Raw genomic sequence first — 16,520 nt, forward strand, 5'->3', positions numbered from 1 at the left:
ATCAGACTGAAAATAAAGTTCCCTAGCTTCCTCCTATTTTCCTACGCAGGGCTTAGATGTCCCCTTGGGAAGGTGTCCCCCTCCCTCTTCTCGTACGAGGAAGGGCAGAACCACTGTTAGTCACCAGAGAGGACTCTGGACTCCCATCAGCCCAGAGATGGCATCAGAGGAACATGCATAACAATTACGAAAGTGACCCTGATCTTCCACTAGTTTCCCACATCTATTCACCTTCCAACAATTGACTTCCCCTTTTCCTTCGTCTTGTCAATTCTCCTTGAATGTATCGTTCTTTATTAAAATGGTACATAAGCCTCCAGGTCTCAACATCTCTTTGGGGTTTTCCCTTCATTTCTGTGAGGCACCTCCCCCACCCTCAAGTACATGAAATAAATCTTTTTCTCCTGTTAATCTGTCTTTTTGTCTGTTTAATTTGCAGGACCCCATGCACTGAATATAAGAGGGTAGAGGAACAACAGCACAGAAAAATAGGTCACATGGGCCCGGAGCAAAGAGGTATACATCAGCTTGCTCATCCTTTTCTACAGTTTGAGGTCTGCTTCTGACCAGCCAGGGGTCAGTGTATGTGAAAAGGAAGAACCCAGACGTAACACCGAAAGGAGGTTAGGTTACACATTTATTTTCTCCAGTGCCTTGCACAAGGCCAGGCACATACGGACACTCAAACATTCAACAGATGAACAATTAACTGAGGACGGGGGGAGGGGGGGAGGGGGACGGGGGACGGGAGGTGATGGCCAGGATTAACTCATTCAAATACTTGAGCCTTTATTCTTTGCCAGGCAGTCTCCACGGCACAGACGGCACAGCTATGAAAAAGGTGACCTATGGCCTCACAGGCACGGAGTCCAACAGGGTCTACATGGATTCAACAGGCAATCACAAAAGCACAACTGCGAGGGACAGTGCCACACAGAAAGATAAAGGGTATAATGAGGTCGCCAGGGGGGCCCGACTTAGGCTACGGGTCAGAGAAATGTTTCAAGAAAGCGACATGTAAGCAAACACCTAATTGATGGGTAAATTCTTCAGTAAAAGCAGAGCGGCAGCAGGGGTGGGGGTGGGGTGGAGAGGGCAGTGAGGGGAAGGATGGCAGAGCATGTGCTAAGGAAAGGACATGGGAAGTGTATTCTAGGCACTGAAAGCCTGTCGTCGTGGCTGGAGCACAAGATGATGCCGGGGCGGGGGCAGCGGGGATGCTGGGACAGGGGCAGCGGCCAGGCCATAAAGAGGCTCCTGGCCCATATGCTTTGGGGTTTGCAATGAAGCACAGTGGGCAGGCATGGGAAGGGTTTAGGGTACAGAGCGTCTTGATTTAAATTTCAAAGAGATACTCTGTCTGCAGAAGAGAAGATGGGCCACAGCAGGGCAAAAGGGGGAACAGGGAGAGCCATTTGGCTATTTTAGTCATTCAGAGGATGCTAGCTTGGACCACGGTGATTGGGAAGGAGAGAGAAAGGCAGATACAGGTAGGATATGTTTCAGAAGCAGAATGAAAGGGTTTGAAGAGAGAATGTTGCAATGACTTCCTGGCTTACAGAGCAGGCAAGTGAGAGGATGCACGAGCTACTGAGTGAGGCGGGAACAGGTGAAGGAGGAGCTCATACGCTGGGCTGAACTGAGCCCACCCCCAAACGTCATGTCCACCTGGAATGTGTGAATGTGGAAAGCAGATCTTTGCAGATGCAGTAAAGTTAAGACGGGGTCATACTAGATCAGGGTGGACTCCACACTGGGATGTGGCCTTAATCCAACAGCAGGGCCCGGGGGCCACCCATGCGGTGGCAATGGGCACAGACTCTGCAGCTATGATGGGAAGCCGTCCGAGAATTAACCAGGAACAGGACACGGTCAGCCTTGCACTTGGATGGCTGCATGCAAGGTACACCTGGGTTCTTTTTACTTAATGCTTTTGACATTGACCGTGTTTTCTGATGCATTCTTGGGACCTCAAGTGGGGGGCCTGGCTTCCTTTTTCTTCTACTTTGGCTTTAATTTCAACACAATAGTCTCAAGTTCGCTGTTTAGCACTTCCCCCCAAATAACCCTTAACAATCCCACAACACTTAATCACTTAACAGGCCACGAAACACCAGTTGGAGGGAACTGGGTATTTAAGTGTGGGACCTGGGTAACCCTCACTGTTGCCATGACACCACAATTTATAGGGCAAGAGATAAAATGAGAATCAGCTTTTACCCACCATGGAGTTAGCCATGGTCCTCAGTCCAGGATTAGGGGCCAAACAATTCACTTAGAAGCACCACAAATTCATTGCAGTTGGGTGTATCCAGAGCCAAAGCACTACACGAGCTGCCTCGTGTGAGGCAGCCTCACACGAGCCCAGCAGCACCCGTGCTCGCTGAAGACCCAGGATAAGCCGCCGTTCAGCTGCCCCCAGCTGAAAAAAAGGTTCAGCCCTAAAAGGTCCGCTTTTCACAGCTCTTTGGAGATATGATTCAATCTCCAGACACTCCATCCACATAAAGCATACAACTCAATGACTTTGAGTATATTTTAGTGACATGACCATTGCTGCTATCTAAAAGGTCATTTTTAAGAAGCTCAGAGTTCAGGAAACAAGTCAGCCTTTTGCGGTATTTGGGCCACTGTGGGCTCCTGAAAAACACAGACCCACTCCTCCAAAACAGCAAGAGCATACGTGCACAAGAACATGTTACGCACAGCTTGGGCGAGTTCTGGCCTCCACCCCGGCCCCCACCCCCTTCCCCAGAGGCGCTAAATCCTTAACCACAGCACAGTACAGGCCTACCTCTGAGATACACTGCAGAAAGCAAACATCACGGTAAACTGAGTCACACGAATTTCTTTGGTTTTCCAGTGCATACAAAAGTTATGCTTACACTATACCATAGTCTATTAAGTGTACAATAGCATTATATCTTTAAAAACCCAATGTATATATCTTTTTTCCCTTTTTCAGTTTTATTAGGTAGAATTATTATGGTTCGACTGCACATACACATTCTATTGCATGTAAATACACATATACAACATACTGCACATTTTTTAGTTTACGTATATGTACTGATTATTGTTTCTAAGAACAGATTAGAGCTTTAGCTTTTCAAACTTACATAGTCATCAAAGGAATAAAGCCAAGCACAAAATAAGAATCAACAGAATGTGGTAATCCAGTCATAAAGGACAGTCAGATGTGCTTACACATATTCAAGAAATCAACCATCTTAGTTATAAATAGTAAGTGGTATAATGTGTAGATCGCAACTAAAACGTAATTTACTGCTAGAAAAAATGCTAATCATCACCTGATCCTTCAGTGAATCTTAATCTTTTTACCGGGGGCGGGGAGGGTAGGAAATACTGTGAGAATTACTGAAATGTGACCCAGTCACAAAGTGAGCAAATGCTGTTGGAAAAAGACTTGCTCAACGCACGTTGCCACAAACCTTCATCTTGTTAAAAAAAAAAAAAAAAAAAAAAACTCAGTACCTGCAAAGCGGGGCAAAGTGAAGTGCGGGGAAGTGAGGTGTGCCCACCTCGGGCAAAGTGGTGTCATGCTCGTTGTCATGTGAAATTTCCTCCCTCCGCCCCGACCCCTACAATGATGAGCTCTTTGTGGACCAAACTCAAAGGGACTGGCCACGAGGACTCACTCCACGGCCCCACATCTACGCACTGGGGATCTGACTTCAGTGTGAACAGCTGGCTCTTGGGCCAAGAAGGTGGAAGAGTTCCTCAGGGGCATCCTTGTTAAACTGCAGTCAGTCAGAGACAAGCGTGTTATTTATTTCCCTATACAACCAAGCCAATGGGACAAGAGCAAACTGGGAGTCCAGACTTCAAGATTCTCAAACTTCAAGGATGCATTCAACAGAGTTCACGTGGGAGCGATGAGACATACTTCAGTTAGGGACCTTTAAGTCCAAGATGCAGGATTCTGTTTGGTCAACAGAGAGGATTTATTAGAAAGAACTTAGGAGTTTGCAGAATCCGTACAAAGGTGTGGACACCTAGAATGGAACCTAGCAGCAAGGTGGGCTCGCCCCGCTTTGGCTGTCTAGAATCCAGCGTGCTTTCTTATTCTGGGGCAGCGCCGTCAGGTGTGGCATGAGTTGCCTCACCTTTAACTACAGAGGCCAAAAGGCCAGGGAAGGGTCTTCCCTCTTCTCACCCAGCTCCGGGCAATCAGCGGGCAGACATGTGACTCGGGGTTGGCAATCCCCACCCTCCCGTCTGAGACTCTGAATCTGGAGAGAGGAACAGAGACAAAGGGACAGTTAGGAGTAATTCCAGGGAAGCCGTGGGGGCCGGGGGCGGGCAGCCTCACAGCCGGGCAGCACGCCTCACTCAGCAGCTGCCGATTTGTCCTGGTGGACTGTTTCCGCTGAAATATTATTTTCACGCTACCTCTTTCTTAACCCTCCAGAACAGCCTTGATCCATGCCCAGGTTCCGAATCTGGTTCTCCAGCCTCCCACCAACGTCTAGTTTCCGTTTCCTTCTGAGAGAGACCTCACTCTTACTTAAGAAAGCCACAGTCAGTACTGTAGCTGCCACCCAAACTCTAACTGGTACAAGAACATCTAAGACATCTCCCGGAGCTTGGAAACAAGAACCGGGAGAGCCTTCTCAAGGCGCCAGCAACTGGTTAGGGAACAGCAGCTGAGACGCGTGACTGCCACCCATTTTCCCCAATGTTCTCACTCTCTCGGGACTCAAAGTCTCAAACAAGGGCATCTCAGACAATGGGCCAAGCCTGGGTCCCCGTCAGCGACTAACCAGAATGCAAACGACAGATTCAACTTGCCCTAATGAAACCACCCACGTGAGCATCCAGACATTGTTAGAGGGCAAAGGAGGAGAAATGGAGGCTGAACTGGCGAAAAGTGCCAGGGTGCACCCCACATCATGAAGCTGTCTTTCTCCACATCCTTTCCAAACACAGAAGGCTGCTGTTCCCTCCAGGTGCCTCTGGACTGAACATATGTTTAAATATCTCCAGCATCTAAAAACTGACCTCACATGCAAATAGGACTCCAGACGTCAATTATATCCCCTACTAGAAACAGGTTCCCAGGGGTCCTGGCTGGAAAATGCAAAACCTTGAAGAAGCCAAATTCCCTAATCCACACCTGCCTCATCTTTTATTTCTCCCAGATCAGAATCAGTCCTCAGCCTCCTTTCACTCTTCTCTCACGTGGGGTGATGCCTTCCTTGTAAAGATGACACATGACTTGCTACCACACGCCAGGCACTGTGTTGTTCCTGAAAACCTGTCATTTCTGTACCTTATTTTTCAAGACATCTTCGCTTCCATGCTTAGGTTGGAGCTGTTGTTAAGGATGAAGTGTTTCCTTCTTTTAAAAGTAGTAAACATGGCAGATAAACATGCATTTATATCAGTTCCTCCCCAAAACTCCAATCAAATTATAAAGTAATTTTTTTAATGTAGAAACCCACAGGGGCAGAGAAGAAACATCACAGAAGACGAAAATGTCAACACATGGTGGAAGCAGGAAGAGTGACGTCCAAGGATAACTAACCGTCGGAGGGCAGAGAAAGCGGAAAGCAGGCTGCCCGCAGGGAGGGCACCGGCGGGAGGGAGAGGGTGCACCCCATGCCTCGTAAACCCGGAAGCCTCCGTGCAGGGTTCCAGGCCTCTCTGAAGGGCGGGCTGTGGAGGAGGGCTAGAAAACAGGACGGTGGGTTGAAAGTCTGTAAGAAACACTTAGATTGCCCACATTCCTCCCTGTCATGTGGCAGAAAATGGCAAGTACCTTCCAGGGAGCAGCTGAACCAGAAAGTCCCTGGACTCATGAATGCCAACCACAGCTCAAGGCGAGAACAGGGGCCATAGTGGAAACAAGGAGATTAAGAGAAAGTCTATGTATTGCATCTCTCCACTCAGCTCTCCACGCTGGAGCCAGTCTTCACCAGGCTGACCCGTCCTCTTCCAGGGTTTCTCCTTAGGAACCTCGCCATCGCAAAGGAGAAACCTACAGACAGCAACGCTGAAGAGCCCCTGCAGGACCCCTTCGCAACGCCACGTGGAGGCCAGCAAGTCGACGAGCAGACCCCCACCTCCCCGCACACAGAGCTTCTGGCCAGGAGCCGGGCCTCACCCGAGTGTGACAGGGCCGCTCAGGACCAGCCGGTCCTGGACGGAAGCAGCCACTCCCTAGACATCCTGGGCTCTGCAGCCAAAGGCCTGGGTTCAAATCCCAGCAGTGGGACCTGGACCAGCAACGTCAGGCCGCTCACAACACCCACCTCCTGGGTGAGGGACTGAGTCAGTGAGCACGTGGTAGAGCTCTTCAGAACAGTGCCTGGAACAGACAAGAACGACATCGTGTCTAAATAAAGGCTCGAGACAGAAGTTCTGTAGAAACAGTCAGACAATCAGTGCATTATGGACACCTGCAAAACATGCGAATGAGAGAGAATTTTGTGCCTACGAAATTATGGGATACTTATACAAAGGAACAGAAAAAGTTGATAGCGCGTAAGAATTTTAAATGTCTAAAGTTAAAACAAACAGAAGAGCAGCAGTACTAATAAAGTCTCACCAAAATGTAGCCCCAAAGAATGAAGATCAAAACTCTTTTATAAAAAGAAAACTAGGCACTCAATCCAGAAGCTAAACATCAAAACAAAAGAAGTTCTGGAAAGAGAAAACAAATATTTATTTTTTGTAATATGTTTTTTAAAATAGGAAAGTTTCAACTCCCAACAGAATACCCACCACATATAGCAAGTGAGGAACGCCTAGTCACAGCGGGAGCTTTCTGGACATCAGGGATGGAGAGAGGAGCCTACAAACCTCTGAGAAAAAAAAAAAAACATAAAAGTCAGGATAGCATCAAGCAACAGGGCGCTCCCATCACTAATCACCAGGAAAATGCAACCAAAACCCACAAAGAGGTATCACCCCACACCTGTCAGCATGGCTGTTACCGAAAAGACAAGAGATACCAAGTGCTGGCAAAGATGTGGAGCAAAGGAAACCCTTGTGCACTGTTGTTGGGATAGAAATGGGTGTAGATGCTATGAAAACAGTACGGAGGTTCCTCAATAAATTAAAACTAGAACTAAGCACAGGGAAATATACACAAAATGTTATGATAACTCACAGAGAAAAAAATGTGCCAATGAGTGTGTATATGTCCATGAATAACTGAAAAATTGTGCTGAACACTGGAATTTGACACAACATTGTAAAATGATTATAAATCAATAAAAAATGTTAAAAAAAAAAAAACTAGCACTACTATGTGATCCAGCAACTCCAGCTCTGAGTGTTCATCAAAAGGAAACAAAATTACTATCTTGAAAAGCTATCAGCACCCCCACGTTCACAGCAGCCTTATTCCCAACAGCCAAGAGGTGGAAACAACCTAGGTGTCTCCTGGTGAATGAAAATGTGGTAAATACACAATGGAATATATCAGACATAGAACGCAATGTATTTAGCAGTTTAAAAAAAGGAAATTGTTACTTGTGGCAACATGGATGGACCTCGAGGGCACTGTCCTAAGTGAAGCAAGTCAGACAGAGAGACAAATAACTATATGATCTCACATGTGGAATCTGTAAAAAGCCAGACTCACAGACACAGAGAACAGACTGGTTGTTGCCAGAGGTGGGGGTGGGGGGTGGGCAAAATGGGTGAAGGTGGTCAAAAGGTACAAACTTCCACTTATAAGATAAGTAAGTTTTGAGGATGTACAGTGCGGGGACTATAGTTAATAATATTGTATCATATATTTGAAAGTTAAGGAGAGAATAAATCTTAAAAGTTCTCATCCCAAGACAAAAGTGTATCATTATGTGAGGTGATGACTGTTAACTACACTATGGTCATCATTCTGCAATATATGATTTGCCACATGTAGATACACCCACATATCCACACACGTGTGTATTAAAAATCATACATATGTAAAATCACCATGTTGTACACCTAAAACTAACACGATGTTATACATCAGTCAAACTGGGAAAAAATAAACCTCAACACTTGTAAAAGAATTTAAATCACACGGAGTGTGTTCTCTGACCAAATGGATTCAAACTAGAAATTGCTCACAGGAGATAACACGAGAATTCCAAGGACTTGGAAACTAAGCAACACGTTTCTGAACAACTCATGGGTCAAGGAGGAAGCCTCAAGAGAAATCAAAAACACACTGAACTGAAAGAAAACGAAAATAAAATGTGTCGAAACTTTGGGGCACAGCCATCACTGAGAGGGAAACTTACAGCGCCAAATGCAAAAGTCTCCAGTCAATAATCTAAGTTTCCAGCTCAAGAACCTAGAAAAAGAAGAGCAAAATAAACCCGGAGCAAAAGCAGAGGAAGGAGATGCCACAGACCAGAAATCAATGAAAGAGAAAAAGAAAACCAACATGGAAAGCCAACAGAAGAAAGGGCTGGTTCTTCAAAAAGACCGAGAAAATTGACAAACTTCCAGCAAGACGGGCAAGGGAAAAAACAGAGACAGTGTCAGGAATGAAATGGGAGGTGAAAAGGATTAATACAGGGCTATGAGGGACAACTGTACACACAGACACTAGACAACTTTAAGAAATTGTTTCCTTTCATCTAAAAACACAAATTACCGCAACTCACCCACTATGCAATAGATCACATGACTAACCCTGTGACTACTGAGGAAATAGAATTCGTCACCCAAAAACTCCCAGAAAAAAGAAATCTCTAGGCCCAGGTGGTTTCACATGAGAATGATACCAAGTATTTAAAGAAGAATGAACACCAATTTTACACAAGAAAATGAGTTAGAAGCTTACACATAAGAAAAGAAGAAATAAAATGGTCTCTACCTGCAGATGGCATGATTGCCTACATAGGAAATCCCAAGGAAACTACCAAAAACTCTCAGAGCAAATAGTAAGCTCGCCAATCACAAGATACAATGGACTTGTGTGTAGATGTTGTATTTCTTGTACTTGCAAGGAACACAGGAACATCAAAGCTAAATATACCGTGCTATTTACAGTCATTCAAAGCATAACGTGTTTAGGTAGAATCTAACAATGCATGTTCAGGGCTTGTAGGCTGGAAACTTCACAGCACAGACAAGAGAAATCAAAGAACATCTAAATAAATGGAGAGAAGTATGGTCATGATGGGAAGATCCAACATAGCAAAAATGTCAGTTCTCCCAGATTGATACATAGGTCTAACACAACTCCTATTAAAGTCCCAGCAAGGTTTTTTGTAGCTCTAGACAAGAGTATTCTCAAATTCTAACATTATATGTATAGGCAAAGCTACTATAATAGCTAAACAATTTCAGGGGAAAAAAAAAGAGTAAAGCTGGAGGAATTCATCCACCTGATTTCAAAACGTGTAGGACAGTTACCGTGAATCAAGACTGAGCGATGCTGCATCGCCCCTGGAGGGCAGGAAGAAGACAACACACAGGTCAGTGGAACAGAACAGAGAATCCAGGCATAGGCTTACTCTCCCGTACGCCCCACTGACTTCTGATAAGATGCAGAAGTCATTCAATGGTGGAAATCACAGCCTTTTTAACAAGGATGCTGCGGTAAGTGGGTAGCGAAAGGAGGGGAAAGAACCTTGAACCCAAGTCTCACACATTATACAAAAATTAATTCAAAATGGACGACCGGCTTAAAAGTAAAACACAAAACTATGAAACTCTGAGTAAAGAAAAAAATAAAAATGTTTTAATAGTCAATAATAATGTAATATCTTTGTATGGTGACAGATGTGAATGAAACTCATTGTGGTGACCGTTTTATAACACATAGAAAAACTGAATCTCTACGTTGCGCACCAGAAACTAACAGAGCTGTAGGTCAGTTATACCTCAAAAACAGACTCACAGAAAAAGAGACTGGATTCGTGGTTACCAGAGGCAGGAGGCGGGGAGAGAAGGAACTGGGTGAAAGGGGTCAAAATGTCCAGGCTCCCAGTTCTAAGATAAAGAAGTACCAGGGACCTCATGTACAACACTGCCACGTGTTACGTATGAAAGCGTGAAGAGTGTGAATCCGAGGAGTCCCCACCACACACACAGGAAGTTTTTACTTTGTATCTCTCTGAGATAATGGATGTTCACCGAACTTACTGTGGTCCTCATTTCACGGTGTATGTAAGTCAAACCATCATGCCCTACGCCTTGAAAGTACACAGTGCTGTGTGTCAATTTACCACAATAAAACTGGAAGGAAAAAAATTAAAATTGAAAAAAGGAAAACATAGGAGAAATTCTGGGGGATGCAGGGCAAAGAGTCATTAGATTTGACACCAAAAGCATGATCCATACAAGGATGAATTGGTAAACTGGACTTCATTAAAATTTAAAACTTTTGCTTTGTGAAAACCCCTGTTAAAAGGACAAAAAGACAAGCTGTGGGCTAGAAGGCAATATTTGCAAATACAAATTTAACAAAGGCCTACAGTCTAGAGGATATAAAGAACTCTAGAAACTCAACAGCAAAAAGCAAACAATCCAGTTAGAACGCGGGCAAAAGGCAAGAGCAGACATTTCACCAGACAGGACACACAGGCGGCAGACAGACACGCAGGTGGCAGACGGACACGCAGGCAGCAGACGGGGCGCGCAGGCGGCAGATAAGCACGCGGAAAGGTCTGCATCAAGAACCACGGGGGAACAAACTGAAAAAACCACCACGGCCAAAATAAACCGTGACAACAGCACATACAGCTGAGGGCTAGTGGATCACTCATACACTGGGGAACATAAAGTAGTCCAACCACTTTGGAAAACAGTTTGGCAGTTTCTTAAAAAGAAAACAAAAGGAGGCGTACAAACTCAGCAACCGCTCTCCCAAGAGCTCATCCCGGATACAAGGGTGTCCGGCGTTACTCACCACGGTCCAAGGCTAGGGAGAATCCAGATGCCCGTCCCTGTGAGCGGACGGTTCAGCAAACAGTGACACAGGCACCCCAGGGGGCCCTGCTTGGCACTAAGAGGCAGCAAACGATTGATACACCCAACACCCTGGGTGACTCTCCAGAGAACTAAGCTGAGTGAAGAAAGCCAGTCCCAGAAGGCTACCCACTGTGCGACTCCATGGATAGAACATTCTTGAAATGACAAAGACAGAGACGGAGAGCAGATGAGTGGCAGTCAGGAGTCCAAGGAGGCACGGGGAGGGAGGAGGCTGGAGTGGCTACACCAGGGCGACCTGAGGGCCTCTCTGCCGTGATGGAAACGCTCTGTATCCTGACCGCGTCAGCATCAGCCCCCAGGCTGTGTAACTCCTGCACCACAGTTACCACTGGGGCAACTGGGCAAAGGGTACCCGGGATCTCTGCATTACCGTCTTACAACTCCACATGAATCTACAGTTAATCCTCATATAAAAAGTTGAACTAAAACCAAACCAAAAAAAAAAAAAAAAACCACAAGGAAGCGATCCCCACGAAAGGCAGGACGGTGGTTACTTCTGGAGGGAAAGAAGGCAGCTGGGGCTGGGACTGGGTGACTGGCAAAGCTCCGTTCCTGTCCTGGGTGCTAGTTAGGAGGGGATTTACTTTATATAACTCACCAAGCTAGACATTTGTTTTGTATGATTTCTTCCTTTGCATCTGTGTTTTGTGCCACAGTAAGTTAAAATAATTAATAAAAAAAATAACAGCTGTTCTGTCTCCGTGCTGACCCAGGAGTCAGCGAACACAGGAAAAGCCAATCCATGATCAACACGCAGTGGAGACAAGAAATAAGCCCTTGTCATCAGCCACAAAGGGTTTATTTGTTACCGAATCACAAATAGCCCATCCTGACTGATGTGTACATAGTAGGGGACAGCACAGGGGAGGGGCTGTTTAATGAGGTTAATAAAGCCAAGCCTCAGGCCAATTTCCTGCATATGCCCACACCTATCAGCTCTCTCCTCCTTGGACTATGGTCATTTCTATTTACAGATGAGGAAACTGAGGCACAGAGAGATTCAATAACTTCTCAAGGTCACACAGCAGGTTGGCGGCCCGATCAGTGAGCTAATATTTGTTTATATAAAAACCTGAAGGATTATGCACTAAAGAGTCCATCAGTGACTGGGGATTTCTTGGGATTTTCTCTGCTTTTCTCAAATTACTATCCTGTACATTTTCTAATCAAATAATTCAAAATTTGGTGTTTAAGGAATCACCCAGGCATCAGCCCCGCACCTCAGGGCTGAGGTAGACAGGCCAAAGAAGTCCCAGGAGGGACGGCTGGTGCCCAGTGCAGGCTGCCCTTTCCTGGGCCCCATGGTGAGCATCTGGGAGAGCTACTCCCCTCCCTGCCATCCCTCTCTCTGCACCTTGCCCCCTGCCAGCAGCACCTAACCGCACTTAGGCAAGATGGAGCAGATGTGGACCACGCAACAGCTGGTTTGGAAGGGCCCACCCCGCCTTGCCCAGGGAAGGGGCAGGGGGCCCACAGCTGAAGGAGCCCCTTCTTGCCCAGGAATGATGGCATTGGGCAACATCCTGCCAGCCGATGCCCAGACTTGTCCGCTTGCTCACTCGTCTGTCAAGGAATCTTACACATCAGACGGCAAGAAAGGCAAGGTGGCTTTTTAAATTGTTCAATCTTATGCATCAAGCCAAGGTCAGAGCCACAACCCCAAAGCTGTAGGCAGGCGTCGAGAGCCACTTACGCACTCTTCAGAGTCCTCAGGGCCCCACTTGACATTTGGTGACCTTCGCATGCGAGGCTTGAGCTGTCACTGAGAGCGGCGGGAGCCGCAGCTCCAGTGGCTGGGCTGAGGGCCAGGGTTGGCTGACGGGCCCGCCGAGTGACCAGCAGGAACCCCGGCAAGATGTCCCGGAAGAGAAGGGCATCCCGGAGGGGCTTAGCCAGGTTTAACAAAAGAAAATAGAGCTACATTTTCATTTCAGATCAACAACAAACAATTTTAAAAACCAATTTTTTTTTCTAGTACAAGTTTGTCCTGTGTAATATTTGGGACATGGTTAGACTTTAAAAATCACCCCTTGTTTATGTGAAGTTCAAATGTTACTGGGCAGGGAGGGGGGTATCGCTCAGAAGTAGAGTGCATCTCTTAGCATTCAAAAGGTCCTGGGTTCAACCCCTAGTACCTCCATTAAAAAAATATTTCAAAAATCCACAAATGACAAATGCTGGAGAGGCTGTGAAGAAAGGGGAACCCTCCTACACTGCTGGTGGGAATGAAGTTTGGTGCAGCCAGTGTGGAAAACAGTGTGGAGATTCCTCAAAAGACTAGGAATAGACTTACCATATGACCCAGGAATCCCACTCCTGGGCATATATCCGGAAGGAACCCTACTTCAGGATGATACCTGCACCCCAATGTTCATAGCAGCACTATTTACAATAGCCAAGACATGGAAACAGCCTAAATGTCCATCAGCAGATGACTGGATAAAGAAGCTGTGGTATATTTATACAATGGAATACTATTCAGCCATAAAAACTGACAACATAATGCCATTTGCAGCAACATGGATGCTCCTGGAGAATGCCATTCTAAGTGAAGTAAGCCAGAAGGAGAAAGAAAAATACCATATGAGATCGCTCATATGTGGAATCTAAAAAACAAAACAAACAAACAAACAAAAAATAAAGTGTAAATACAGGACAGAAATAGACTCACAGACATAGAATACAGACTTGTGGTCGCCAGGGGGGCAGAGGGTGGGAAGGGATAGACTGGGATTTCAAAATTGTAGAATAGGTAGACAAGATTATACTGTATAGCACAGGGAAATATATACAAGATCTTGTGGTAGCTCACAGAGAAAAAAATGTGACAATGAGTGTGTATATGTCCATGTATGACTGAAAAATTGTGCTGAACACTGGAATTTGACACAACATTGTAAAATGATTATAAATCAATAAAAATGTTATTAAAAAAAATAAACCTAACAACCTCCCCTTCCAAAAAAAAATGTAACTGGACATGCTGGGTCTTATCTGGAAACCCTACCTCTGAAGCAGTTTCATTTAAAAGAACCCCCCCCTTACTCCCCCCACCTTCCCCGGCCAGAGGGAGACCCCTGCGCAGGAGCAGAACTAGGCAGCATGTTGCTTCCATCCAGCTTGGAGGCTGCAAACCTGCCGTTTTCACACAGCGGCAAGGGCTCCTCTGAGGACGTCACCCCAGGCATGCCTCTCAACGCAGCCCACAGGGAATCCTGAGGGCCTCCTGGGTGCTGGACGGTGTAACCAACAAGGAGGTGGGCAGGTAAGGTCCCTCTGCTCCCACGGGGCTGATATTGGAGAGACAGGGGAAAAAGTCAACAAGGCCAAGCAACTGAGTTGTCAGGAAAGGAAGCTGAGGAGACAGGCTGAGAACCATGTGGCTACTGGAGAGAAAACCATTGCAGGCAAAAAGATTTGTTCATGCAAAGGCCCTGTTGCAGGAGAGAGCTGGCAGAGTCCAGGAAGAGAAAGACAATTGCTATGGCTGGAACACAGAGGGCAGGGAGGAGGAGGGTGGTGTGCAGGGTGGGAAACCAGAAAAGGGAGTTGGGTTTTATTCCAGGTGCACGAGAAATCCTTGGAGGGTTTTTAGAGGGACAGAACCAGATTCAGGGATGTGCACACAGCCCAGGAAACACACAGCATCATAGGCCACCAGGGCAGGGCTAGGGGGAGGCAAGCATGCGTTTAGGCTGGAGACCCTCATTCTTAGATTTGTGCAAGTGCCCCCTTCCCCCAGGCCCCGCGTGGAAGGCAGTGACGGGAAGTAACCTCCTCCCGCCTCGCCTCGCAGCAAACCTGCCGGCTACCTGCCCGGCAGCTGCAGGAGGAGGGCAGTTCAGGAGAAGAGACGCACTTACTCTGTGCTCCAGCCGCCGGGGACAGGCTGCAGGGTCCGTTTCGCACCGGGCTGGGCGCGTCCTCTCGGAGCACAGGTCCGGCCGCTGCGGGTCAGCTTCTCGGCCGAGCGGCGGGAAGGCAGAGCTGCTGGAACATTCTGAAGCTTCTAGACCCCTGGCCTGGTGGACTTCCGCCCGCAGCACCCGGCGGGCTCGAGGGAGCTGGACGCCCCACCCAGACCGCTGCCCCTCTGCCTTCCCCCCGCCCCGAGGGGGATGCCAAGCCTCCCTTTCCGGGGCAGGGAGCTGAGGAATCTGCTTCCCACCCCCTGGCCGGCCCGGCGGCTCTGCGGCCTCGCGGCTCCTGAAGACCTGAATCAGCTTTGAGCGGCCGCACCTGGCGCCCCGCCGCCCCCGCCTGGAGCCGCCGCGCGAGGAGGGCCCCCTCTGCTGGCGAATGTCAGTATCGCAGCCTCAGGGGAGTTGGGGTCCTCCTAGGCGGCTCCCACCTCCTGGGAGCGCATCCTGTGTTTGGTCAGCAGGGAGCCCCGCAGCCTGGTTCCTGGGTGGATCCACTTCCAGGCCTGGTCCCTCGGCGGCGTGCTTAACTCCAGCCCTCGCCAGAGCCTTCACCACAATCCCCGCCGGGCTCAGTCTCACCTGTCCTGGAATTCAAATGGTTCTCATTCACTTGTGCGGCTGTGGGACTCCCTGTTTCCCGCTGCCTGTTCCCTGCACCGCTCTCCTCCTGTTTCTCTCCCCCGACACAGGCCACAGGCGGTCAGGCAGTTTCAACAGGATCTGCGAAGCTCCTGGAAGGAGTTCCTTTCTGGGGCGGGTCTCCCCTCTCCCAGCAGTGACCAAGCGCCAGGCACAACTTGATGCTCGAGGACTTCACCAGAGACGCTGGTTAATGCAACTCGAGACCCCCTGTGGCGCCTGACTCGCGGTCCGGCTGAGGCTGGGGGTGCTTATTTTCAGTCCCAGCTATGACCTTAGTCTTCAGTCTCGGAGGCATTGAACTTGAATTCGTTGCCAAGACAGGAGGCCCATCCCCACCCCCCGGGGGGATTCTAGTTCAGCAGATGTGGAGGTGGACACTGAGAATCTCATTTAACAGTCAGCTCAGTGATCCCAGAGGCGAGTTAGTTAACTTATCTTAAGGAGACACAGTGGTAGCAGATTTATACTCAGAACATAGGAGGGTGCAGGGAATACTCAATATCCTGTAATAAACCATAATGGAAAAGAACAGAAAAAGAACATAGAAGGTGGGTACTGTGGTCATCGCTGACACAAACTGAGGTCAGTGACCAGCCCGGGGCCACACGGCCAGTAAGGAGCAGGGCTGGGTTTAACCCAGGCCTGGTGACCTCTGAGCCTGTGCTTCTAAACCCATATACCTGCGACCACGTGTCTGAGAGGGGACAAAAGCCTGGCAGCTGATTGCTGTGTCCTGGGGGTGGGGACTGACCTCAGTAGTGACGTTTCCATCTGCAGGTGTCTTGAGAGCAGGAGGAACCAATCTGGTGGCAGAAGGAGCAGTGAGGGGCCAGGGTGGGAGACCGGGGAACAGTGAACACTGGCCTGAAAGGCCTGCGTCTAATTCCTGCCAGCTGTGTGACCCTGGACAAATTGCTTAACGTGTCTGAGGTGGTTTCTTTATCTGTGAACCAGCTGTGGAGGCACCATGCAGTTGGGCTTCTGTAA

The 16,520-nt window shown here is 47.9% G+C and overlaps 1 long non-coding RNA gene across 1 annotated transcript; it reads right to left on the bottom strand.

The window, feature by feature from the left end:
* Positions 1-618: 618 nt before the first annotated feature.
* On the bottom strand, positions 619-15,462 carry LOC105070952 (uncharacterized). The gene is made up of 3 exons (XR_006725704.2): positions 14,832-15,462; positions 6,748-6,827; positions 619-6,331 (listed from the first exon to the last, which is right to left on the bottom strand). It is a non-coding gene; the product is annotated as an uncharacterized LOC105070952 (long non-coding RNA).
* Positions 15,463-16,520: the final 1,058 nt, after the last annotated feature.

This window comes from Camelus bactrianus, chromosome 13 (genome assembly GCF_048773025.1).
Source record: "Camelus bactrianus isolate YW-2024 breed Bactrian camel chromosome 13, ASM4877302v1, whole genome shotgun sequence".
Classification (NCBI taxonomy): domain Eukaryota; kingdom Metazoa; phylum Chordata; class Mammalia; order Artiodactyla; family Camelidae; genus Camelus; species Camelus bactrianus.